General features: G+C 37.8%; 1 protein-coding gene and 1 pseudogene across 8 annotated transcripts in view; both read left to right on the top strand.

Moving 5' to 3' along the window:
* The window catches only part of LCLAT1 (lysocardiolipin acyltransferase 1), a 162,732-nt gene that overhangs the window by 101,795 nt on the left and 33,160 nt on the right, over positions 1-27,777 (top strand). The window lies entirely within an intron of this gene.
* On the top strand, positions 8,384-27,603 carry LOC117033283 (40S ribosomal protein S20-like; annotated as a pseudogene).

Raw genomic sequence — 27,777 nt, 5'->3', positions numbered from 1 at the left:
GAACTCAGTTCTTTTTGCCCATGGAATGGGACAGGGAGGCACCAAAACATTAAAGCAGTGATGCTTTTTTTTCTTCCTTCTTTCCTTCCTTCCTTCCTTCCTTCCTTTCTTCCTTCCTTCCTTCCTTTCTTTCTTTCCTTTTTTTTTAAATGTGGTATCACTTACTGTGGCTTCCAATTCAGACTCACCCTTCTCATTCAACAATATGTTTTTTATTTCCTCACATAATCTGATATTTTATAGTATTTAATGATTTCATTAAAGGTGTTTCTGACATCTTGGAACACATTCATCTACTGGATTTCTCTGTTAACACAAGCATTCTGTTGGAACACATCTTTTGCTAATAAAGATCTTTCTGAGCGTAGGCAGGATAATTGAGAGATTATTTTATAGTGGGTAAGGATATGTCTATAGAGCTCTCTGTTCTGAAATCTGGAACATATTTTAGTAGCAAACAGATTTATAACTATGGGGAATGTGTATTACTTAGTCATCAGAGTACTAGTCAACAACCACAATATATAATTTTTCCTGCCACAACTGGCAATTGGTTGCCCCCTCTTTATATCAGTAAAAAATAAACACAGTTAGATGACTCCATTTGCTTCGGCTGAAAAAATACAGTTAGGCGATTCCATTTCCTTCAGTTAGAAAAGTAGAACGGGACCTATACACTATAATAATAAGAAATGTGATGATGATTGTAGTAACAGCAGCTAATATTTGAGTATTTGCTAAGTACTGGGCATTATGCTAAGTGTTCTGTCAGTTAATCCTCACAACAACCCTACATGGTAGTTGCCATTATTAATACTTAACTCGTAGGGAAAAAATGAAGCAAAAATTGAGGCAAAGAACCTTGTCCAAGTTATTGGAATGTGGTTTGTCTAACTGAATAGCTGTGCTCTTGCTATTGTAACTTGGGGCCTTTTGTATTTAGTGTGATTTTAGATAATAAAGCACTTTTGTAATAATAGCGATCTGGATGGTTTTCTTTAAGAAAGATTTTTTTGAAAAAGAAAAAAAGAGGCTCAATGACCAGGTCATGGAGGGATAGTGGTCACAAGGGAGGTGGTTATGAAATGACAAGGTGAGCAGGCACAGCCTAAGGAGGCATCAGGTGGAGAGTCAAGAGCAGCTCTGATCTGGACAGGGGTTTGGGGGGAGAGTGTAGGGGAGTCAAATGAACAGAAAAAGAAAGTTTCGTCAAGAATCAGGGGTGAAGAGGGTCTTAGAAGTCATCTAGGCCAGAGTATCTTTTTAGAAAAGGAATCTGACTCAGACAGGGCCCAGCACAACTTTCTGATCTTTCGGCCCCTTAGCTCTGCTTTTGATAATCAATTTGAAAAAGAAGCTTGCTGTTAAAACAGATGACCATTATAAATAAATCTACTAATGGAATCCTGGAGACTGCATATTAAAACCATTTCTCATTACATAACATCTTTACTGCTCACACGTGTAACTGAATTCAGTGTTGCTCACATCTCATAGCACAAGTGGGAAAATGAGAAATTCAGGACATCAAGAAGATAAAGATAAAAAGTCTTACCAGGAAGCACTGAATAAGAGAAAATGCAAAACAAGGAAAGTGATTTCAGTGCCTCTGTTTAGAATATATTTTATTGAGATGAATAACATTTAGAAAATAACACACTTATCTTGAAATATAACACCTATTATGTAACTTCATACAGATGTGTTGTCCCTGTAATAATAATTGCAAAAGGTTTACCCTGAGTACCTTGATTTCCATCATCAATACTTGCTTTATACTATCACTAGATCATAGCCTTAAGAATATGTAATGTCCTGCACATAATAGAGACTCAGTCAGTATTAGTTGAGTTGAATATTGTTTTCTGTTATCAGAAAAGTAAGGCAAGCATAGTGTACTAGCATCATCGTCTCAGAGCGCTATATATTACATTGATACCTGTCATGGATGATTTATTTCTTATGTACCTCTAATCTCAGGGCATTTCAATATGTGATTATATAATTTTTTCAATACTAGATTAACCCAAATCCAACAGGAAATTGCTAACTTAGAGGAAAGAGGCTTTTACATGAGAAAGATTATTTTTAATTACACAGCAATAATAAACTTTTAACTCATTGCACCAAAAATTAGTTATATTTATCATCCTCTCTTGTGATTTATCATTTTTAATAATAATAGCTTCATTTTTCTTTGACTTTAGACAAATAATGATTTGGTCCAACCATTATTTGGTTTTGATAAGTGTTTTGTAAGATAATTACTGAGTTGTAACCATGCAATACTTACTTTCACCATTAGGCAACATAACTGTGCACATTGAAACAACTAGAAATTAGGTTATAGTAATTGGGTTGAGGGATAAAACACTTCATATTTGTTTGGAGGTATGTCTTGTTTAAGATTGACCTTGCCTTCAAGAATTTTACCATCTTCATGGATAGATAAGAATAATATATGTGGAAAAATCTAAAAAATAATATAAGACAATGCAATTACATGCTAAGTTTTATGGTATATATAAATATTATGTTGAGTAAAATATCGGAGTGTTCAGTAAAGAGAGATCATGTAGTGTTGAAATACACTCAGGTAAGGCTTCTTAAAGAAGCTGAGTTTCCCTTGGACCTTAAGAGACTGTCTGTGATTAGAATAAGCAGAAAAAACGAGAATGGCTGAGGGCAGGAAAGGAAGAATACGAGGAAGGGTACAGAGTGTGGACCAGTGTGAAGCTGAGCAGGCAGCCTGAATGAGCTGAAGACTTGTGTCGTAGAGTAACAGACAATATTTAAGAAGGTTGTGTGGAACCATCATTTTTGAAAAACTTGATTCCTGCCCCCAAAGAGTCTTGTTTTTAGTGTTTTCATTTCTAAAACAAGTCAGTCAAACAAATCAGCTCATGTGTTAAGACTCTAAAACATCATATGGATCTCTTTTAAGTGTTGGGTTTGAAATAAATAAAATGTTTTTGAATTCAAAGTAAAACAATCCATATTTCAATCCATATTTAGCTCATATGCCTGAATTTTAAATAGGAAGGAATGAAGGATACTGTCTTCCCACTAGTCTAGGGGATGTAGGGTTAACCACTAAAGAAACAATTAATTCCCATTAGGTAATGTGATCAGCACACCTGATCAACCCTCTTCAGTGTCTATCCTGGGAGAGAAAACTGTTCACTCAACCCCCGATTACATCTGCAGTATCTGATAGTCCTGTCTTTGGCTCCCTCACTTTGGACTACAGTAGTTCTCATCCGCTCTGAGAAAGTTGGTGCTTACCTAGGAGGTGAAAGCAGTATACCAATCACAGACAGCTCAGTCTTCAACAGTGGGTTAGACCATTTAATTTCTTGAACTTTTTGCATTGTACACAACTACCTACCCATAATCCAGTCTGTCTCTTGCCTGTCCCTGTATACAGTGTGTGTGGGGGGGAGAGGGGCGGAGTAAAGGTGGCCAGCAGGAGCCACCAAGCCCTGTGGCTCACACTGCACTTGTCTTAGTTGGGGAGCCTCCCCCGGATTGTATTTCGAAGATCCTTCCTAACAGACAGCATGTTCTAGGGGGCCAGGAAGAAAGGCAGACTAACTATTGAAATATTGGGTGCATTAAATGCCATGTACTCTGACCTTTTCATATGACTTTTTATTGCTGGAAACTATTTATGAAATAGGATAAGACCTTTCCCTTATGTTAAAAAATGTAATTGTATAGTAGGTCTTTGACATTTGCTAGAATATTTTCTGAGACCTTTTACATTTCCCCAAATTTGCAGATAACTTTAGCATAGCAGTTGACTCTCATTTGAGGCCATTTTACAAGGAATAAAGCTTTTCTGTGTTTATGATGAATAGAATACAACAAAACCTAAGTGAAATTTGGATACTGATGAGTGGGAGTGCCTACAGATAAGCTCAGTAACTCGGTCCTCCACATCATGAAGCAGAAGTGATTCAAATTTGCTTCAGCAAAATTATACATGACCACATGTCAGAGACCTTTGGAGTCACTCATGTTGAATCTTTGAATGGCATGGTACTGCTTTCGGCCAAAAATGTCATTTATATTGTTTTCTTTGTTCATTTGTGTTTGCTCCCCGTCCTGCCATAGCAAAAAAATCTAAGAGACTCACTTAGGACAGATCTTGTCGTTATGTTTAATGAAAAACGTCATGACAGCCTTCATGGAAAATGATAGAAGCTCTATATTCTGTACATAAAAACAACCATCTAACATTTATCAAGTAGCTACCATGTGCAGGGGACTGAGTTCCCATGTTTCTTTCCTCTCATGTTCCCATGTTTCTTTCCCCTGCAGTAGACTCACCTAGGAAGCTTTTTAAAACACAGACTGTCAGGTGCAGTCTCAGACCTGCTGCTTCACAGTCTGGTAGTGGAGTCCTGGGCTCGCAGCTCCTGCACTGACCACTTTCATGCAGATCACTCAGTTCTCACAACTGTACCAGGGGCTGGTTTGCACCATGTGGCACCTGAGGAAGCTGACTCACTTTAGCCGCCTGCCCAGGGTTACCTGGCTGCTACTAAATGGAGGCAACATGTCTTCAACCCAGGTCTGTTTGATGCCAGAGCCCCTGTTCTTCCCAATGTGTAATGAGTTAACAGTTTTTCTATTCCAACTGGTATAATACAAAAATGTCATCTTCATAGGGTTTTTTCCTCTCTTTCCAAGATTTTTCCCTTGGCTGTACTATGCATTTTGTTTAAATGGAAAAATACATCAAGGATATCATATCTTTTTGTAAGCATCTCTTTTATTTTCCTAGATCCCGTGTTTACCAGCTCCTCCCTCTATTTTTTAAAATCTTTAAAATAAGACAAAACAAAAAATAGGGCACTCAAACTATCTGTCCTTTCAAATTGTGGTTCTGTCATTTTTGTTTTTTTGCCACCAACTCTCAAAAAATAGCCTGACAACTTGATTTTCTCAATACTATCTCACTTGCTACAAAAAGGGGATGTTTATTTTTTATTATAAAAACAGAACATTTATTATAAAAAATTTGGAAAAATTAATTACAAAGAAGAAAAAGGCATTCATAGTCTTGCCAGTCGCTTCTCAGAAATATCCACTGCCTGCCTTGTGACATATAGTCTTCCTGTGTTTTTCCACATTTTTATATAGATCAAACAAAGTTAGGGTCAAATTATATATTTTGTTTTATAAAGTTTTTTTAACTTACTATTCTTACATAATTTTTATAAGTATATGTTAATGTGTAGCCTGTCAGAGGGACCATTATTTATTTAACTAGCCTTCTGTTGTTGAAAATTTAAATTGTTTCCAGTGTTCCACTCTTCTAAATAATACTACAGTATGCATGAATCTCTGTATTTCCTTAGGATATGTTTCCAAGGATATATTTCCAAGTCTAATTACTGAGTCAAAAGTTTTTTTAAGGTTTTAAAAAAATGTTAGTCTTACACTCTGCCCCATTTCATTTGGTCCCCAAATTCTATCAATAGTGCTTTGGAAGCATCTCTTTAGAGACAACACACTTTCCTGTATTTTCCCATTACTTCTCCTCGTCACTCTTCCTGGCTTTCTCACTGCTCTGCCCCTGGTTTCTCTTTTGTTAATCCATATTGTACACAGCTAACAACCAGTCTTCATAAAGTATCACTCTAATGTAATCATATATGTTTATTTAGAAAATGTTTCTTGGGCACATATGTTGTCTGGCTTGCTGAGATACCAAGACACAGCCCCTTCCTTTGAGTAGCATAAGGTTTAGGAAACATAATTATAATGCAGTGTCATAAGAGATATGAATAGAAAGTAACTTGAGGACATAAAGAAAGGTTAGTCTACCTTTACCTAAAATGACACTGAAGAGGTAACATATAAGCAGAGAATTAAAGAATAATTAGGCATTTTCCAGTGAGGAAAGACATTTAAATATTTGCATTACTTCCATATTCTTGGTCAAGAATTTTACCACTCAGAACTCGCATGTAATAGGAGTCAGCCTGCTTGAATTAATTAACCTTTCCTGACTGTGCCTTATGCTTTCTGAATTTTGCCTCTGGTTATGTCTGTCCAGTCTAAAACCTGCAATGCTTTGCTCTTTTCTTTAAACTCCAAATACTATTCTTCTTTTAATGCTCTTTTTCTAAGACTCCATTCCTGTTTCTCCCAGCTGGCAGTCGTCTGGACTGAATATCTTTTTCCTCTCTAATAGGACTTAGCACAGTAGACCTTATATTAATAGCTTCTTTAATGCATGTTACTTCTTACTTCCTAATAGGACGGCAGTGGCCATGTCTCATAGACTTAACATTAAGGGGGAAGATTTTATTTCTAAATCCAATTAATACCTTTCCATCCTTATCTTATTTCCCTCTTAGCAACATTCGGCACTGTTGATTCTTCTTGAAATACACTCTCCTCTTAGCTTCTCACTTTTTTTTCCTCCTTCTCTGGCCGCTTCTCAAGACTCTCTTTGCAGGTGCCTTGAATGTCTGTGTTCCTTTGAAGGCTCTCCTAGATTCCTTTGTTCATTCACTCCACACATTCTTCCTGTGCTATGTTCCTCATGTTGGTGGTTTAAATGATCATCCATACGCTCATGACTCCTCGTTCTAAATCCTTAGCCCAAAGCCCCTTCTCAGTTGAGAGTCATAGATGTGACTTTTGCCATTTGGAGGTTCTGCAGGCACGTCAGCTGCAATATGTTCAAAATTGAACTTGTTATTCCCCCCTTTCCTCTTAAAATCGCCATACCGTGAAATGGTGGTGGTGAGAATAATATTGAGTGTTTGTATGCCAGTATGATTCTATGCTTCATATGAATTAGTTCATTTACTTCTTGCAGGAGGTATTATTATCATCTCTATCATATGCATGAAGAGACTGAGGTACCGAGAAGTTAAATAATCGTCTAAGATTCCCCCCTTTTAAATGGCAGAGCTGGGCGTCTGACTGTAGAGTCTTTGTCTTAACCACTATGGATCATTAACTCAGTTGCTCAAGCCACAAATCCAGGAGTCATTCTTGCCTCACCCCTCTCAACCTTTGTCACATACCCCGAAATCCCAACCAAGGCCTTTTGATTCTGTCTCTTCAGTGTCTCGCGAATTCATCTTTTTCTTTTTGTTTTCACTGTCATCATATCTCCCTTGAATTATCATATAGCTGCTCAGCTGGTCTTCCTAGTTCTGGCGTCTTCTTAACCAAGCCTTTCTCTACATTATAACTGGAATGTAAAACCTTTTTCTACATGAGGCTGTTAGACTCTTAGGCTCTGGAGTCAGAAAACCTGGGTTAGAATTCTGGCTTCACCAGGATTAGCAGTGGGACTGGTCAGATTACTGTAAATCTGATTACTGGGCTCAGTAAACCCCAGTTTCATCATCTGTAACATAAGAATAACCATAGTGCTTACTTTATATGATTTTGTAGGACCTTTGTGAGGATTCGTTGCAGTCATTTACGTAAAGCTCAGCACAGGGCCTGGAGAATAACAAGCACTCAATAAATGTTACAGTGCAAATCTGATTGTGTCAGCTCCCGGCTGAACTCTTCCTGGATTTCCCAGTGCTCTAAGGTTAAATCTACTTTCTTTAACAGGATTTACTGGCCTGTAATGACCTGGTCCTGGCTCACCTCTCTGGCCCTATCTCCCATCTCCATAACTGCACCATTTGTCCTAGCCTCACTGAACTGCTGTCCTTTCCCAGAATGCACAGGGCTCAGAGCCTTCTCCAGTGTCGCCTAGCTCCTCATACTTAGATTGTATAGGTCAGAGCTTAGATAAAACAGTTCATTCTGGAAGCCTTCCCAACTGTCTCAGACTTCCCAGTTCCCGTATGAATGCTTTTCCTACTATACTTGCCCTAGATAAATGGTTTTCCTATGATATTGTTACTTGTTTAATTGTCTATTTTGTCCATTAACTCTCAGTTTCCTGACCATAAGCATCAAGTCTGTCCCCCTGACAGTTTCTATCCCCAGCCTTCAGCACAGGCCTGGCATATAATAGACACCCTTTAAATTTTTTGAACCAATCAGTTTGATGTAATTTTATACCCTGCTATGTTCCAGTAAAGATTTAAACATAAATATATACACTACAATAACAGCAACACAACAACATAAGAGAAGAAATTAAGGTAAAGGGAAAATAAGGATGTGAACTCAGTATACAAAATATGTGTTATAAGGCTAGTATATATGATATAAGGTTAACATACAAAATATATGTTACAAGGTTCTTTGTTCCTATAAAATATAGGTCCAAAAATTGGCCCCGAGTTTTCTGACACCTTCTGTAGAGGGAAACTGAATGGTATCATTGACAAGGTCTATATGATTAAAGCAAACCACGTGCTCTGCAAAAGCATGGTCGTTTCTGAAGGACATGAGAGAAAGCTCTTCCCTGGTCCCTCACAGGGCAAGGTACACTGGCGTGAGCAGCATCCGCACAGCATCTTTGTTACATGTCCCGCAGAGCCTCAGAGTGCTCGTCCGTGTCGGCGAACGGCAGAGGGAGAAAGAGCAGTTCGGTAAAAGCAGTGTCGTAAGCGGTCAAAACATTGGACTGTATGTGGATTTAGAGTTTCTCAGCTCTGAAGGTATGGAGACACTGCGTGGCCTTCAAACCATTCTCCATAAATGGTATTTCACTCACCGAGATTTGGGTGAGAACTGGTTGGTATGCAGCTTGATTCCTCTTCTCAAAGCATCTGTTGACAGATACTTTGTACTACAAGTGAAGTACAGGCCAAGGGCTTCACTAGAAGGTGGAACTGGGAGTAGGATGCTGTAAGGAAGCTCAAGCGAGCCTACTGAGAATTCACACAGAATGGATGGCCACCTTACCTCCGAACGGAGGTTGGCCAGTGTGTTCCTCAGAAAATAACTGGGATTTACGTATTTGTGTGTCCTCTGCACTGCTTAACAAAACAGTTCCCTGCACATCGTCAGTAGACCATTGCCCAAAGCCCCGTCCTTGCCTGTGTGGCCTTTCTGCTCTTGCTTCTTGCTTTGATTCCACATCCTCGCTTCATTCCAGCTACGTGGGATATACGTTCTCATACTATTTCTTTTCCAAAATTGTTCCCAATTATCTGGGTAGCTCCTGTTGGCCCTTCAAAACAGTTTACGTACTTTTTCCACTTTAAACAATCTCCTGACTTCTCTGGGTTACTGGGGCTCCCTCTTCTTACTCATCATACTCTATACATTTGTCTTAGTCACTTCTTTCATATTCTTTTATAATCAATGACCTTTTTTTTGGTCTGTCTCTTGCTTGGACTCTAAGCTCCTTTAGGGTAGCTACTGTGTCTGTTTTTCAATCTGAGGCATTAGTACAGTATCAGGAATATTATAGTACTCAGTACAGGTTTGTGCAAACTTTTGTCGATGGTCTGTTTCCAGCATCTCACACATATATGCACATTGATTAGTAATGCCTCCTGCCACCTTTGTCTAGACATGAGATCCTTGGCAGGTATTAATTTACTTAGACCCCTTCATCGCAGCAGAGGTTAGATTTATGACAGTGCTAGAAGGCCACATCAGGCAGGTGCACAATTGGTGAAAAAAAAATGCTGTCTTAAGACAGTCTTCTCTTTTAACTACTGAAGGGTAAAGGCCGATTTTCTTTCTTTCTTTCTTTTTTTTTTTTTTTAAGATTATCTGTACTATTAGAAGGGACATACAGAATCATGTTATTTGTAACTTAAATGAACAGGGTCTGGCATTTGATCCTGTAAAAAATCAGTATGGAATTGTGGTTAAGAAATGTTTCCCTGGTTTATTAGTATTTGGACTCAGCGAGTTTCAGACTCTGAGGTAGCACTAATGAGGCAGTCATTGCAGCCTGTACCTCTCTGTACCAGTTGACTTCAGCAGGAGAAAAATCTTATCCTGGGGCTATGTACTATTTCTCTAACATCAGCTACAATAAACGCCTACTAGTGTGAAAGGTAGGTCAGGGTGATAATGAGTGCATGTCTTATGGCACTAGTAATAAAACATTCTCAAAATATTTATTCTGCTGTTGGTTAGATGTTATTTTCACACATGAGTGAAAATTACATACGTGTTATATTTTACTCATTCAGAAAGCTTGTCTGTGCTTAAATACTGATGTGCTGTTATAATGTTTATATTATTTTAAGAGTAACATGCTGAAAAGATGCTGATAATTGTGACTTACAAAACATGTTTATTTTAAAATCCCAGAATTGTGGAAGAAGATTTGTAAGTAAAATTTGTGGAGTTGCTGTTGAGTGATAACTGTATACTGACTATAAAGAATATTGTTACATACATGAAAATGTTCTGACAGTTTTTCCTCTGAAGACAAGAGTGAGGGATAGGACACAGCAGAAGATGCCAGTAGCTGTGCCATCACGGTGTTAACTCACCATGTGGCAGCTATGTACGGAATCTTTATGTCCTTATGATGTTGTTTGGGAGCAAACTACAAGCGTTTCAGCGCATATTCAGAAATGTATGTAGCAATATACTTTAGCTTCCTGTTCATATGAAAATCAAAATTTATTTTCACTGAAGTTGAGATGTGGGCTTGAATCTAAACCCTGTGGTTCCTTGAATCCAGAAATTCATCTTAACAGGAACTTACGCTTGCTTTTGGTTTTACAAGTATACAATTTTGTTGTGGATATATTATATTTCTTTTTTGGGTTTGTCCAAAAAAGCTTTACCTTGTTTCTCCTTTATTCTGGGCATGTGTCCATTTCATTATTGGTAAAGGTTGTGCCTTTTCTCTTTTAGCTTTATAGACTTTTCTTCCTTATTCAAAATATCTTCCTGTATTTTTTCCAGTTGCTAGGACCTTTGTTTTTTGTTTTTAAATAAATTGATGTTTGTTTTGAGTATTACAAGGTATTGTTAAAATAATACGGATCTTACTGGTGTGTGTGTCTGCGTGTGCACATGCAAACCAAGTTCATGTGGTTTTACTTTTTAGAAATAGATTCTGATAAAAAAATCAGTCCCCAAGAACATGGAACTAAGTACAGAAATTGTTTACTTATTAATGTTGAAAATTGAGCAGCTTTCTAAATGAATCATTTTTTCCATTTTATTCTGCATAATTATATTTTATATGTAATATAAAATTATGTATAATATAATTTACTATATATATTTTATAATGTAGGCACCCTACAATTCCCATCTGATTGCTAAAAGCACCAGATGGATCTGGGCTGAGCAAAACAGCCCAGGTCTCGGTACAGTTATCTTAAGCTGGTACCTCTGTACTGCATGAAGCATAAGATGTCGCTTTCTTCTAAGAAAGTTACATAGGAGAGGAAATCATACGTGTCCTCAGTGGCTTTCATTCCTGGTGCAGGAATGAAAAGTGTCATTATTTATCATTTGACTACATGGAGTAAATTCCAAGTGTTCTACTTGGTAAGATTATTGACTTGGAGAACCTGTCAGAGCACGCAGTGCACACAGCATGCTGCACATTTCACTGTGTTCATTTTGTGATAATTTATAACTGAATGCAAATACTTTTCATTGTGGCTTAGTCATCTTTTCCAGAGGGAATGATAATTGAAAGAGAAATTAAAGTAATATAACCAATAACCACTAACTTACATTTATCTCTCAATCTTTGTTTTGTAAAGTGTCTTTTCCAGTTATAGTCTCATTTGAATGTAATAAACTAACAATAATCTACAATGTGTTTGGTTCTTTTCATTCTAATATTTTATGTGAAAAAAGTCACTGTCCGAAGTCTTTTGACAGCAAGTGGCATGCGTGTGCTCTTCTTTGTCTTTTCGTTCTCTGTTGTTCATATTACATGCCTGTGTGGTGACTAAAGTACTTCTGTGGCAAATACTTGAGGGCTGTTAAGTAAGCATCTGTCTGTGATGCCTTCTTATTTATTATGTATAACACATTTTAAAGGAAGCTAGAGACGTGGGTATTTGTAGGCTTTTAAACAACCAGCCTTTGATACTGTGAGGCTGCTACACAATTTCTTAGATGTTAAATGGGAGAAATTTGTGTTGAACATTGTTTGCTGTATTCTGGAGGTTAACAGCTGTTTTCTTTGAAGTGATCGATTTTGATCTCCCTAAACTCCATTCTTTGGATTACGTTTGCATTGTATAAATATAGTCTGAAAGTGGTTTATGGTTCTATGTAGAACCTTTTACAGAACTTTTGAGAATGTGGTACAAAAGTTTAAGATCCTGTATTCATAGTTTATTAATGATTTGCATCGTCCCTGTTTCCTCATAGATTTGAAATGGTCTTTAGCATAAGATAAGGGAAGTTGGGTATTAAAATATGTGTGTGCATAGGGCTTTATTATCCAAACTAAGAAAAACTGCTCTACTCAAACCTGAGCCTTAGCAGTCACCTTCTTAAAAGTCAAGGCATTAAGGTTCTTCCTGTATTTTACTTATTGCATTAAGTTCTTAGTGATTTATGAAGATAACGAGGTCATGTATAGCAGAAGAGGAAGCGTTGGTCAATGCCTTTCTAGGCACAGTTATCACTATTCTTGGGTAGCAGATGTGACTGAGTTCAGTTAACCAGCATTCCTCCAATATGGACAACAAACTATTCCTATTTTTGCAGACTGCTTTTAGACGTCGTTATTATAAAAGATCTATCACTTGGCCATGATATGCTTCCACTCGAGAGGAACTTTACACTCTTGATGTGAGTACGTGGAAAGTGCAGTAAGTCCTCACTTAACGTTGTCAATAGATTCTTGGAACTGTGGCAGAATGATACATAAGGAAACCAATTTTACTGTAGGCTAATTGATATAACTAAGAGTTAATTTCCTACAGAATCTCATCAATGTCATAACAAAACAACCTTAAACAAAACGACATTATTTGAGGACTTGCTATAATTTGAACATTCTTTTCTGGATCATAAGATTTACTTGCTTTCATCCAGAACAGAATTTCAACAACCACAATAGGTTCATAATAGTAAAACTAAACAAAGTTTTGAAACAGTTTACCAATTTGTTTTTGTTAAAGAAATTAATAATCTTTCTGATCAGTGGAAACATCATGAATATGTTGGTTCCAATATTAGTTCCCTTAGTAATTTAAGTAGACTGTAGACACCTCTTCTGTTACTAAATCAGTCATAATAAAGGCTTATATTTTAATACAGATGCTCCTAGACTTTTGATGGGGCTGCGTCCTGGTAAAATCTTTTCAACTTAAAATGGGTGTAAGTCGAAAATGCATTTAATACACCTAAATTCCTGAACATCAGAGCTTAGCCTGGACTACCTTAAACATGCTCAGAACACTTACATTAGCCTACAGTTGGGCAAAACCATCTAACACAAAGCCTATGGCCTAATAGTGTGAAATATCATATGTCATTTGTTATGCCATCACTTTCATACCATCGTAAAGTCAAAAAAGTTGAAAGTTGAACCACCGTTAAGTGGGAGACCATCAGTACTTTAGGGATGGAAATTGGTAACAACTGAAAGTAAGAAAGACTTGATAGAAAACACTGACTTTTGTTTAGACTTCACAGATGAACAGAGTTTAGACAAAGGGAAACGTATTATAAAAAGTTTGTCTTGTACCTATTATCATTAAAATTGTGCTTATTAAAGGTTTATATTTAAACATCCTGAAGAAATTTTTTTTGTAAATGCATATAATCTGAGTCTTATTTAAAGCCTGTGCTTTATAGCTAATACTGTGTGATCAAGGAGTGCTGGTAACAGGATCAGAATAAAAATTTATGATGAACCCATCCCTATGCCCACATTGATCACGTCTCACAGAAACAACAGACACGTGCTTAGCAGAGAAGGGCTGTAGAGAGCAGCAGAGTAAGGGAGGGAGGTTAGAGAACTGGACCTTGAATTAGATCTTAAGGAATAGTACGATTTGATTTGGTAAAGAAATTGAAAGAGTACAGTCAGAGTTGGCGATCCAACAGTGGAGACTGGCCCGATTGGAGCCCAGAGTTCAACTTTTTAAGTTGTAAGATCTGAGTTAGAGGTAGTCTTAGTTGTCATGAAGTCTAACAAAGTAGGGAAAAGAACAGAATCAAACAGTGGGAGTTGTGAAGATAATATTTATGACTTTATAAATACTCTGGAACTGGTGAGGAAATTGTTCCCTTCTTAGTATTCCAAGAGAGTTGATTATCTTCCTAAGCAGTTTATTACTTCTTCTCAGATAAAATAAGATCTATTGGCTTTATCATCCTCATAATGTTTATCAACATCTCAAAATAGGCTTCTTTTAAATTTTCTGCATGAATTATGTTCATGTTAAAGGAAGACTCAGTAAAAGTAATTGGATCTCATGTTTTTTTAATCTTTTTTGATCCACGAGTAAGGTATTTACAGACAGTAAAATGGCATATAGTAGGGGAAAAAGTATGATTTATCCTAATTAAAAAGCTTTTTCCTAGGAAAGAATCATTGGAAAAATATCTTATTTGTGTTTTTACAAATGATTTTGAGAATTAAAAAAAAAAATCTTGCCTTTTCTGTATATGGCTGTAAATGGTCATAATTTTATGTTTGCAAATATTGCTTTGATCTGAATTAACCTTTTTCAGCAGTCATGGCCTGTTTGCAAGGTCAGATACTCATGGACTTTGTAGATTCATTCTCTAAAACATCAGCAATGTGTCTGAAATTCTAGGTGCTAATAGAATCTTTAGATATAAAGTCTGAGAAGAGTCACTGAGTGCATCCACTAGGATGTATTTGTTGACCTTCGAGAAAATAGTTTCTCAGGAACGGGGCTGCCAGAAGCCAGATGTGAGTGGAGTGAAGATTAATACGAGCAAGTAGAGATAGTGTAGATAATTCCAACAGGAGTTTGCCGATAAAGGACAGGAGGGAGTTAAGAGTAGTTAGTACAGGCGGCTGCATCCAAGATTACTAGGGGGAGGTAAGTAGTTCTACAGGCTGAGAAAACCCAGTAGAGGAAAAGCTGAAAGTGACATGGATTAATGATGGAGCAAATTTTTCTAAGAAATTGGGAGGAGCTAGAAACAAAGTTAAGAGGATTCCTCATTTTCTAGGGCAGGAGGAAAGGTTGAATGTGAATATATATTTTGGTTTGGGGAGTAGGTAGTGAGCAAGTGAGGGATTATTTGATGGGAGACTGTTCTCTCGGTTTGATCAGAGGTGAGGTAATCTGATGATGATGGTGGAGTTGATCAAGGGGAGTTTGGAATGGTTGCTGTGGAAATGAGAAAAGGAAGCTGATGAAAACAAGTTCAAGCGTTGCCGAGCTCTCTGACCTCGGGCTACAGGCCCAGTCTGATTCCACTGCAGCTTTAAGCTGCACCCAAAGTGGTGACCGGCACTGCCTGCACGGCTGCACTCCTCCCTCCACCTGCAGCACTCCCATTTCTTCTGCCATCGTTGTCGGATGTGCCTGTTCTTTTATGCCCAGCTCAGGTCGATTATTTCTCAATCTGTTCAGCTGGCAGTGCTATTAGTCCTCCTCTAATCTTTTTCTACAGCAACTGAAACACTCTTAAGAATCACATAATTTGCAAATATATTTTATCTTCCTTCCTAGATTATAATTCCCTTTGGGGCAAGAATCATGAGTTTGTCAGTGTCTGTGTTTTTGTTTCTCTCTGCCTAGGGCAGTGCTGCTATATATATATATTGTTCAATAAATATTGAACGAATAGATTAATGAAGGAAGCAAATCCACTGCAACCAGATTGTATCAGAGAGCAGTGGACCTCTATGGAAGGTAAAGTTTGTCAGAATTGTTTACGTGGCTAATAACCCGCAGGCATCAATTTGAAGAATATTATTGTTGTGTGTATATATATATATATATCTTCCCTTTCACAGTAGCAGTGACATATATTGTATTTGTACATGATTACTCTACCTTGGTGGCTCAAGTTTTTTAGTATTTGGCTTATTTGTATTCTAGGCATGAAGAGCTCACACCAAGCACAATCTCTATTGTGTCCAACTTTTTTTTTTTATGCAGCTTTTATCTCGGCGTTTCTAATGGTAAGGGCGCTAATGCCATAATGTACCACACACCCAGAGATTAGCCTTCCTTTTGAAATCCCTTTTAGTTTCCGACTCAGTGACTCACGGTGCCATGCTGAAGGAACTTTGTGTACCAACATGAGCGTCTTATGCCGCTGGCCCTACAAGATCTGGCTAGGAGAGGAAAACTCACGATGAAAACAAGGCGGCAGCAATTACAGAAAATGGCTGTGTTAGACTTAGCACAGGACAGTGGAGCGTGCCTGAGAAATCTCAGTGTTCGGAAGCCTTGGTTTCCATGGTCTAGGAGCTCACAGCATTTCCGTGGATGACAGAGGTCTCATCCTCTTCTAAAATCACTTCAGAATTTTTAATAATTCAGATATTTGTATTCTGCTGACTGTTTTTCTGCCCTATGAACCCGTTCATTTTATTTATACTCTAATTAGCTCTTTGGTGTTTTTATCTAAAGTGTTGGCCCACACAAATTTAAAATATAGCTAAGTTAGCCAACAGATATAACTAGCTATTTATTGGGTAGTAATTAGAAGTACATTATTGTGGCTTATTGTTAAAATAAAACTCAGTAGTTAGATCTTAATTTGCAGTACAGAACCTTATTTGGCATTACTCATTTGCGCTAACTCAGAAGGTTTTCAGATGCTTCTCATGCCTCTCTTGCCATTGTGGATACAGAGATAGAGCAGTCATAACTCAGAGCGCTGTCCTCTGACCACCATCGCCCCTGCCCACGGCCTGGAGAGCGCACACTTGACTTATCCCCTTGTCTCAGTGGTGCTGGCCCATCCACTTACATCCAGGTTTTCCCACCTCAACCCAGTGCAGTCTCTGGAAAGACATTGCTAAACCTTACTCTCACCTTGGGGGAGGGTGGTCGGGACAGAGAAAACCCTCAAATTCTAGGTTTATCTGCTGAAATTGTCCAGAGGAAGAGAGTATATTAGTAAGTGGGGTGAATAAAATGCAGAGAAAAGAGGAAAAGGAGTCTTGCCAAGCAAACTGCCATCATTTCTGTGGCAGTTCCTGCCTATACTGGTATATTTCCACTCACTGGCTTTTTCCGGCTCCAGTGTGTTTACATATACAGTTTGGTTTGGAAATCACTCAGGATTTTAGCTTTTATCTCCTACTGAAAGTAGTACATAGGGATATTTGAAGTGGACAAGAAGTTGAGAAAAAAAGGGTCATTACTAGTTGTGGCCAATTCTCCCGTCAAACTTCCTGATGCCGTCAGCTAGAAACAGTCTCTCCCTCCCCTAAATTCCTATAGCAGCTTAATTGTACTTCTATTAAGACACCTCACTTTGTGTTGTATTTGCTTCTACAGATCTCATTTTTCTACCCTATTAGCCTATCGGCTTCCCTGCTCTTGCCTCTTTTCCAGCCCTCAGTACATACAGCCAAAAGTAGCTTGGTTGTTACAGTTATTCTGGTTAGTCAGTTCATATCTAGAATGGTTTTAGTAATAAAGAGGACTTCTTGGTGAATTTAATGAATCCATTCAAGATATAATATGTTTTATAGGTACAGATACCGCAGCCCTAAAGAAGGTTAAAGGTCATGGCTGTGTAGAGGTTGATGGCAGAGGACCGTGCTCTGGCAGGATTCTGGAAGGTTTTCTGGATTACTTGAAATTGTCTAGTTTGTTGTCTGCAATTGGACAGTGTCCTTTCCAAGTAGAAGGATTTGGTCATAGTTGCTGATGCAGCTTAGAAAAAAAAAATATTTCTTTGATAATAATTAGTCTGACTTTTTTCTACTTGAGGGTCATGAGACCTCTGTAATGATTAGAATTGAATAGAACTGGCTATATTCTAGGCTGTAATATGAAGGTCTTTTGACTTCAGTGATGTCCTTCGCGTCTCAAGCACAGCATGAAGCATCAGTGATCTTTCCAACGATGTTATTTGGTCCCCACTAACCTGGGGGTTTAGGAAATAAAGAACCAATTGCTGTCCTGATAAGGAACCAACAACACTGTATTTCAAAACCTCTAGGCTTCCTTAAAGACATGGATAAAGGTAAAGTTTTAGAAAATCACAGTGCCTTTGTAAAAACCAAGTGACAATCTCTATAAAAGAAATATGGGGTAAGTAAGAAATAATCTCAGTCATCAAGAGGATGGGTCATTTTCCCAAACAGCCGCCTCTATGTTGACCATCCTGTCTGCCTTGTTGCCTTTATTAAAACGTAGCCATCTGCTCATCTCTTGCTTCTTCCCTGCTGCCCCTAAGTGAAAGCTGTTTATTCTCACATCTTACTACCTTATGACTCTCTTAATTCACCTCTGACTTATGCACCGTGGAGTTGGAAAACACAATCCAGATTTCTTTGAGCCTTTTGCATCTAAATAAAGCAACTTCTGCTCCTCTCAGATATCAATCGACTCTTCTCTCCACCCTCTGCCTCCGCCCTCATTTCACAGCACTTCCATTCCATCCCTGGTCTAGCCATTCTCTTAGGTAACTTCACTGTCTGTGTGATGACACATTTAGCCCAGCTTCTGGATCTCCCAATTTTGTCTTTCGGAACTGATCTACCTGTTAAATGTCAAACGTCTCATTCTCTGACCACAGTCTCTTCCGTTACAACTGTCAAAAGTTATTCTGACCTCCCCCCTCCAAGTTGTTCCTAACCCCCATTAAGATCTCTTTTCCCTTAATGCTTTTATTCTTTTCCCCCACTCATAACCACCCTCCCGCCTCCCTCTTGTTTCCTATCCCAGGGTACTCTAGGCCCATCCTTTAAAAGCATACTCTGGTCGCGTCCTCAACTCCTTAGCCCTCTTGCCCTCACCTGGTAGAGGTGCCGTGCTGTGTTTTGCCTTCTCTACATGGCAGTGGCTTTGAGCTCTGTGAGAAAATCCCCCCAAACCGTGCAGATCACTGCCAAAAAAAATCATTGGTCGCTGTAGTAGTTTTCTAGGTGCTGCTGTAACAAATGATCCCAAACTAGGGTGCCTTAAAAACACAGAATTTATTCTCTCACTGTCTAGAAGTTAGAAACCTGAAACCAAGTTGTCGGTGGCCACGCTCCTTCTGAAGTGTCCAGGGAGGAATCCCTCCGGGACTCTTCCAGCCTCTAGTGGTGGCCAGCAATCCTTGGCCTTCTTTGGCCTGTGGTAATGTCACTCCCGTCTTTGTGCCTGCACCTTCACTTGGCTTTCTTCCCTCTGTCGCTCCTCTTCTTGTAAGGACACCACTCGGACTGGATCTGGGCTCACCCGATTCAGTACAGCCTCATCATAACCTAACTAATTACATCTGCACAGGCCGTAGGTCCAGATACGATCATATGCTGAGGTTCCAATGGATATGAATTTGGGGGGACACTATTTGACCCAGTTTCTGATCTCAAAATGACCCTCAATGCTGACTATAATTTCAAGCCTCCCCCGCCCATCTGAAGCACTCCAGCACCGCCACCCACCCATTTCTTTTACAAAGAAATCAGACACCATCACCCCAGAACCCCCTCTCCTTCTCCCTCTCCCTCTCTCTTTCCTTCTCTCCTTTTCCCTCTCCCTCTCTTCTTCCTCTCTACAAACCTGCAGATTACCTGAGTCTGCATCCATGTTTTCTTCCTGTTGTAATAAAAGATCATTTTTCTGTCTAAAACTTCATTTCCCCCCAGCTCCACACTGGATCCTCTTTCTCCTGCCCCCTAAGGAAACCTCGCTGTAACCGCCCCCCCTTTTTAAACCATGTCTTTAAGCTCTAACTTACTAACGGTTCCTTGTCTTCAGCAATTAATGTCATTTCAATATCTTCAGTCTTTAAGAAGAAAAGACAAAGAAAAAAACTATGAAAAACTAAGAAAAGAAAGAAAAAACTGATGGAATCAGTTTTTCATCCCCACCCCTACCCCAGCTTTCATGCTACCTCTTTCTTCCCTCCAGACATAGGCTTCTTAGAAGTGCTGTCAGCCCTCTGTCACCAAATCCTTATCCCCTAATAGCTTCACAACACTTGGTAATCTGTCGTCCAGCCCTTATAGTCCATGGAACCTGAACAGTCTTTCAAGGACCACCTGGTTGTAAAACCCAGGTGTCGTCCCTCCTTGCCCTCACACGAACACTTGACTTGGATGGAGAGTCCCTTCCTCTACAAACATCCCGTCCTGAGGGGAGTGTAGGGAGAACTGAGGGAGAAGATAAACTAGATAGAGCTAGATGACTTTTGAGATCTCGTCCAATTCTAAGATTTGATGCTTTTCTGAGATTTCAGGAATTTCAGTTCTCTTTGTTTATAAAACTTTTAGGCAATTTGTGGTTATTTAAATATGGTAGTGCTTTTTAAAAAATAATGTTGAGACTACAGTATATAACATTTTTCTCATGAAGTTACTGTAATTTCAAAGAGATTATTTTTAGTAACTATTTGTTATGATAAAATTTCTCAGAAATACACAACACACTTGGGAACTTTAAATAGAAACTAGCTGTACTGAATTTAAAGTTCTAAGATCTGAAGATAGAAACTTTGATATATTAAGTTACCTTTGAAGTACTGAAGTCTGAAAAATTCTCTTGTAATACAAGGTTTTTATAGCTATAAAAATAGGCTTATTATCTGATTTAAATTTTCAAAAGAGTAGGATGACAGAGTAATAATATAAGAGAAAATGGAAACTAACTGCTATAAAAGAGTTAAGCAAAACTTCAATAGTTTATCATTTCCTCCCTTCCTAACAGTATCTACAGTATAAAGAACTCAGTTGTTTATAGTAAACAGTTTTCTTTTTTTTTCAAACAGCTCTCCTTTTAGGTAAATAGTTTGTTAGAAGTGGAGCAATTTGATTTTATCCAAGAACAATGTTTAAAAGATAACTGGTCAGTCTTTAAGTTGTTGTAGCCATTCCAAAGGTTCCCTCGTCTTCCTCGCCTAAAGATGCGGCGAGGTCATGTCAACACCAAAAGAGTCTTGTCTCACAGCCCCCTCCAGCCTGGCTGTCAACCTTCAGCATCTCTTTCCAGGTCCACCAATAATTTCCAAGTATTTCTGTCGCATGGCTTCTGACCCTCTGGTAGAAGTCTGCTCTGGAAGCCGCCTTGACCAGGTCATCTCACGGCTGGCACAGGCCATGAGACACTGCTTTGCTGCCTGGGGCGTGGCTTCGTGTGCTCCCCACGCTGCCAGCCTGCCAAGGGCTGGGTGGCCCTGTCCTACTCCTCTGCCCTGATGGGAGTCCCTCCTGGAAAGAGTTCTTCAGCTTTTAATTAGAATCCTCTCTCTCCCTGAGAGTCAGACCTAATCCTTGGGAAATAACCTTGCCCTCCTCTTCTGCCCCTTTTACCCGTTTCTGCTCCTGTGCCTGTACCCCAAACATCCTCTTCAGAGACCTCTCTGCACTGACCTGTCATTAATGCACATAAATGAGGGTAGAGAGGATGAAAAGTTATATCAGAGATACTGGTACAGCTGCCTGGCTCCAGGATTCTGAGGCTTCAAACTCTCCCTTCCTTTTAGTCCCTCTGCCCGCGTCAGTTTTGTCCAGCTGTAGCAAATTAATAAAACACCCAATGAAATCTAGTCAAATAAAACCACAGAAGTCTTCAAAAGTTGTTAAAAAAAAAATCTCTCCAATATGAATTGCTACAAACTTGATGGTTTAGCAAGATTTTGGTAAACAGTACATTTTGTAAATTCTGCAAATTGGTTATTTGGCAATTGGATCCTTTAGCAAATTGGCCTGCTTTCCAGTTCATCAGATATTAAATGTCAGGTTCACTTGGGACGTCCTCATGCCATAGCGCTTTCATGACAGTGAGCCTCAAAACACTTTTAAAATATTATATAATGTCTTCCAATTGAAGTAATTGTTCCACATTTAGTTTTATTGAGAACAAAATGTTGTCATCTCTCCAGGGTTTAGTCAGTATATGCAACACCATTACAAATAGTTCTTCTAGGATATAGTGTTTGAGTACTCTGCAATATAACTGCATGCTGACCTTGTTTTAATTTATTTTTAATTGGATGAATTGAGGAAAGGGTGAAACTAATATTTATTTAAAAAGTAGAGAAAAGGGACAGTGTGTTACCATCTACTCAAGATTTAAATTAAACATACAACTGAATAAGAATATATTTTTCTTCTGTTTAATTCTTAAATTATAAAACTATTGCTATGGGATGTCTGTTTTTTAAGCACTAGTATTATTAGAGTGAATTGAATTTATGTATTATACTGCAAAAAAAAGTACAAATGTGTCTACATATAAATAGATACTACTATAAATAAAAGCTATTTTATCTTTGTTATTCAAAGCATATTAAAGTATCCAGCTGTGAGGGACGAGCTTTTACCCAAAGCCCTTTTGGTCTGCTGTAGCTCTTATAAAATTTTGTGTCCTTTTTTGCTGTCTGTGACAAATGTGTAGTAAAAAGCCTGGATTCTTTTTTGCTGCTCACTCAGCATTTGAAAAGGGTCCCTTGTAATAAAACCCAGCATCCAAGAGGTGATTCAGACTAAGTTTTCTGCCTTCTGTATGGCATTTTCAATTTTATTTTATTAAATTGTTTGTTTTGAAACAGAGGTGATAATTATGTTTCCTCATGAGCGAGAGTTCAAAGAGCATCTGCCTTCAGTGCTGCCCTTCTGGTGCGTTTGATTTCACTTACATAATCATTCTACTCTTAGATTTTACCTAGAGAAGATATTTGGAACCTGCTGTGTGTATAAGGATTCTGGATCCTTCTGCATAAGAAGGGCCTTCATCCAAACAACCTCCTAGTGGTTCTAGAACATTTGTGGGTGAAGATGTGGTTTAAAATGTCGCTTAAAAATAGTTTTGCCACTCTGAGGAAGATGTGATCGCAGCTGCAGCCGAGCTCCTTCCGCCTGCGCCTGCTCCTGACTCACCGCAGTTCGCTCTCGCGGAGGAACAAGTAATCGGGGAGCCGCGCCACTGCTGTGGCTTTTAAAAGTGCTGGAAAGACACCCTGGAACCAGAGGTGGCGATTCACCGAATTAGAATGGCTAACCAGCTGCAACGTAAAATCCTTGGAGAAGGTGTGTGACTTCATCAGAGGCACAAAGGGAAAGAATCCCCAAGTGAAAGGACCAGTTCCGATGCCTACCAAGACTAAGCCTCACTACAAGGAAAACTCCCTGTGGGGAAGGGCCTAAGACTGCGGGTCATTTTCAGAGGAGGATCCACAAGTGACTCAGTGACGTGGCACAGCCCTTCTGAGATTGATAAACAGATTACTTCCATCAGTAAGGAGCCAGGAGCTGAAATTGAACTCACCATTGCAGATGCTTAAATCAACCTCTTTAATAAACTGTCAGTTGTTAAAAAAAAAAAGTTTTGCCAGCTATTTACTTTAAACTTCCATCGTTGACTTTATACTATAGGGCTTTTGGGAGAATTCTTTTCAGATAGGAAAAAAAGATAGCTGCTTAGCTATTCTTTAGCTGAAGCTAAATTTATAGGTGGCAAGCAAACCACCTGATTTCTTAAAAGAAGTGAAGAATGCATTCAAAAGAAGAAGAGATTTGGTTTGCCCTACCAAGAAGCAATAAACCTGTTTACTACCCATTCTTACATGAAGATGAACCTAACATACAGAGAGTGCCACAAGAATGTATACAACTTTAAGGAAGGAAAAAACTGTTATTAAAATTGTAACACTCAATATATACCGGTAACAAAAGATGAATACAAATGGTGTATATATTTTGGGGGCACCCCCAGTATATATTCTGGGAGTGTTGAGGCGTGTCTGTTACACAGTGAAGGGAAATTAATAGGCAAATTACAACTTACTTTGGATTGGAAACTTGACAGTGAGACAGATCATCTTATGTTTCACTGTTTGAAACTCAGTAAGTGTTTCAAGAACTAATTATCTAGCAGCAGGTAGTGACATGGAAATATATTAAATATACATATAAAACTTAGATACTCAAGCATACAGAAAGGCCAGGTCAATTTGTTTTTACACAAAATAAGGTTCAAGGGTGCCAAATATATTAAAATAAAAAAAATAGTACTAATAAACCATCAATAATAAACCATATGCCTGGCCAAAGCTAATTGATATGCCATCCATTATTTGTCTAGATATCACTAATGAAATATACTATATGATTTGTAACATCAAAGCGTGCTATGATGTTACAAGTGTAATGTGTAAAATTTTCCCTTCTTTTCAATCCTTCAACTTAGAGGTAAAATTGGATAGCTGATACAGTTTGCTTTGTATTTGTCGATCAGCAGATAGAAGAGTGCTGTTTTCACAGTTTTGGGCATTGTAAAAAGTTTGTATAACTGAAATGTACATAGTACAACTATAGAAGGAAAAAAATGTTACTTTCTAAACTAAAGTGTGGTGATCAACTTGCTAATCTATCCCCATCACGTCTGTAAAATGAGGATACCTGCCTCATAGGATTGTCAGGAACGAATGACAATCTGTGTTAAGAGCTTAGCTCAGTACATGGACCACACTTAGTGTTTCATAAATCATAATTATCATAATGACTACTAATTATCTGTTCAAATATAGATTTCAGCTGCTGAGCTTTGAGTTTAGCATTGAACTGAAGTCGGATATTTGTGTTACATTCTTTAAGGTCATCAAATGAAAGTCCTTTTGGAACTTTTTATTGCATTAAGTAAACAATGTATTTCATTAATTTTTAAATTTAGGTTATCATCATCTATAAACATTAAAAATAAGTGTTTTATATTCATGCGTTATACTTGGAATGTTAAGGTAACTGATAGAGGAAATAATTCTACAGAAGTTTTATTGAGCACCTGCTATAACCAGGCCCTGAAACTACAATAGTTCATAAAACATAGAACTGACTTCCCTAAAAGCCTAAAGCCCACAGGCGATTAAGGGAGACAAACGTGAATAATTAATGACACATTACACCATTTCATCTTTCTTTGTCTCTCTCTTTGCCCTAAATGCCCCATTTAGCTTAGAAGTGAATACCTGTACACCTTGAAAACTGGGCTTGGCTTTTTCTCTTCTTAGAAATTTCCCTTCCTCACCCCTTCCACCATAGTTATTCTTTCCTTCCTTTGAATGTCTCTGTATCTTGTATATTCTTATATCAGTAATATTTACTATTTATTTATTTACAAGCTTGTGTTTATTTACATGCTTGTCTCTCCTACCAGACTGTTAAGAGAGGTATCACTCATCTCTGTGATGCCAGCTCCCAGCACAGGGCTTGGCATGTGCCAAGCACTTCATAAATATGGATGAGTGGATACTGTCTACTCTTCTCCCCTCTACAGTCGTCCCTTTCCCATATTCCAACACGCACTTTGAAAAGAAGTGATGGAACATCAAAGAAGTGAACCAAAACTCATTAATAGAATGAATATTAAATAACTAATTTGACTGATAAGAAAACATTTTTCTTTCCTAGCTTAATAGTTATATTCATGTGTAGTGAAGCTCTATTAAAGTGACTTTCTCAATTGAGAATGAATTATATTGTTTATAGAACAGGACTGAATAGATCATTATTTTATGTATGAGAAGGGGGTTGCCAAGCAGAGAACAGTGTGAATAAAACTGCTGGAGGGTTGATTAATCCGTTTCATACATTTTAACAGCATCCAGTTAAGTATATTCAGTTACTTGATTGATTACAAATGATAATAAAAGAGTCATCTACTTATTAAAGCACATCCAATAGGAACTATTATTTGCCAATCTGCTACTAGCAGTTTCCTTTAACAATACACTTGAAGCAACAAAAATGCCATTCTTAAATCTAAAGTGGAAAATAGTTCCTCTTCCTTCCAGTTAATCCAAATTAAAGGGCTCTTGAACTCCCTACCCTCAGTGATGAATGGCTGTAGAATAAAGTCTTAGTTTAAGGACTTTCTTAATTTAAAATCAAATCCAGTATCAGTATATTCTGGCATCTGAACCATAGATTCCATATATCCATTCAAACCAATATTCAACATTTATGATAAAACATTCACTGGTGGTAAATTTTATAAGGATTTTAGTAGATGTATCTCATAAAGCTTATTCAAAAATCATTCTCAACACTTAGAAACCTACTTTTCGTGAGATGAAACTAACTAATCAGCGAGGTCTAAGACTTCCGTTAAGAAAGATAATTACTTTTATTACTAACGCTCATTTTTATTTTAATGTTGCCTGATTTGACCTTGCTATGATTCTGTATAACAGAACTAAATATTTTAGGGTAATGTACTATGTCTCTAAGAAGTTTTTTCTGGTCAGCCATCTTTGTTATTTGAAAACTAAGGTATATTTTATATTTATACCCAAATGAGGTTTGTTTTGTAGGACAGAGTTGGACTAGATAAAAAAAGTAACGTAGCTGCCATCTATTTCGTATCCCCTGGACTTGCGTTATTACTGTTATTTAACTTTGTATCAGCCTACCTGCCTGCCCACCCTTTCTTCATACACCTTTCTATCTTCTGTAACTCTTTCAGTTCATGTAAGTATAGCCAAGAAATCCAGTGCTATTTCCAGTTGTCTAAATCACCTAAGGCAAAATGAAATAAGTCTTAAACTTTATTAACACCAACACTATTAAGAGAATATTATACTGCAACTTCAGTAAAATAATCAGATTGATTATATTTTGTCTTTCCAAAGAAAGTCACATTCAAGGAAATACTTTTCCTGTACTTGGAAAATTGTTCATTTTAATTATTGGCAGAATGAATTAATTAGAATTTAACATTGCTTTCTAAAAAGAGTATCCCTGGCCAGCTAATCAAGAATTTGGCCATATTACTTAAATCTTAGTATGTCTGCAAACTCCATTATGAAAAAGTTTTAAAAACTGGCAAAGTGGCATATCACCCTTATGTTTTACTTGGGATTAATCCTAGTGTCAATCTAGTTGGAGAATAATAGAAAATTTTGCCTGAAACAAACTTCAGGGAAATATAATCCAGTCCTCTCATGTAGTATTTTATTCAGCTTGGGTTCTTTTTTTGAATCAGTGGGTTGTACAATGATATAAAATTTCACATCTCAATAATTAAATTCTTTGGGCTCCTTAGTGAACTGAGCTTTCTCTTTCTCTTGCCTAAAGTTTAAGCACCACTAAGAAACCCTGCCATACTAGTCCCCTGTGCTTCACTGTGATTTCTTCTCTCCTACTTCAGTTATAAGCAGAAGACATTTCTGTGACAGCATTTTATTAGGTTGGTGCAAAAGTAATTGCAGTTTAAAAGGTTGAAAATAATTGCAAAAACCGCAATTACTTTTGTACCTACCTAACAGAAGGTAATTTCCTGTGTTTCATCAGAGCATGTAAAATTCTAATTCTAAAGTTTTGTCATTCCGTGACCATCCAATTAGTTTTATTCCCTACTCTTCACTCAGTTTAAAAAAAAAAAAAAAAAAAAGCGTACACAAGAAATGTAATATAGGTTTTCTATTTTAATGACGTTTTAAGTTCACACATGCGTTTTCAGGAACTGGAAACTTGGGAATATGGTAGCGGCCTGCTATTATTTTTCATTAGAAGCCTTATTGTACTATATGACTTTTTAATCTATGTGTATACGGTATTCTAATAAAAATTAAGGAAGAATAATCAAAAGTTTCATAAACTTGTTCATGCCAGATATGTTTTTGTCTGTGTTCAAATAGTCCTGCCAATTCACCTAGTTTTTACCCAACATTTTATTATGAAAAATTTCAAACATACAGCGAAGTTCAAAGAAGTTTATAGTGAACACCCATACACTCCCATCTAGAGTCTACCCTAAACATTTTACTCTTCTTGATTATGTATCTGTT

Source organism: Rhinolophus ferrumequinum, chromosome 13 (genome assembly GCF_004115265.2).
Source record: "Rhinolophus ferrumequinum isolate MPI-CBG mRhiFer1 chromosome 13, mRhiFer1_v1.p, whole genome shotgun sequence".
Lineage (NCBI taxonomy): Eukaryota > Metazoa > Chordata > Mammalia > Chiroptera > Rhinolophidae > Rhinolophus > Rhinolophus ferrumequinum.
This window is presented reverse-complemented; position numbering and strand designations above follow the sequence as displayed.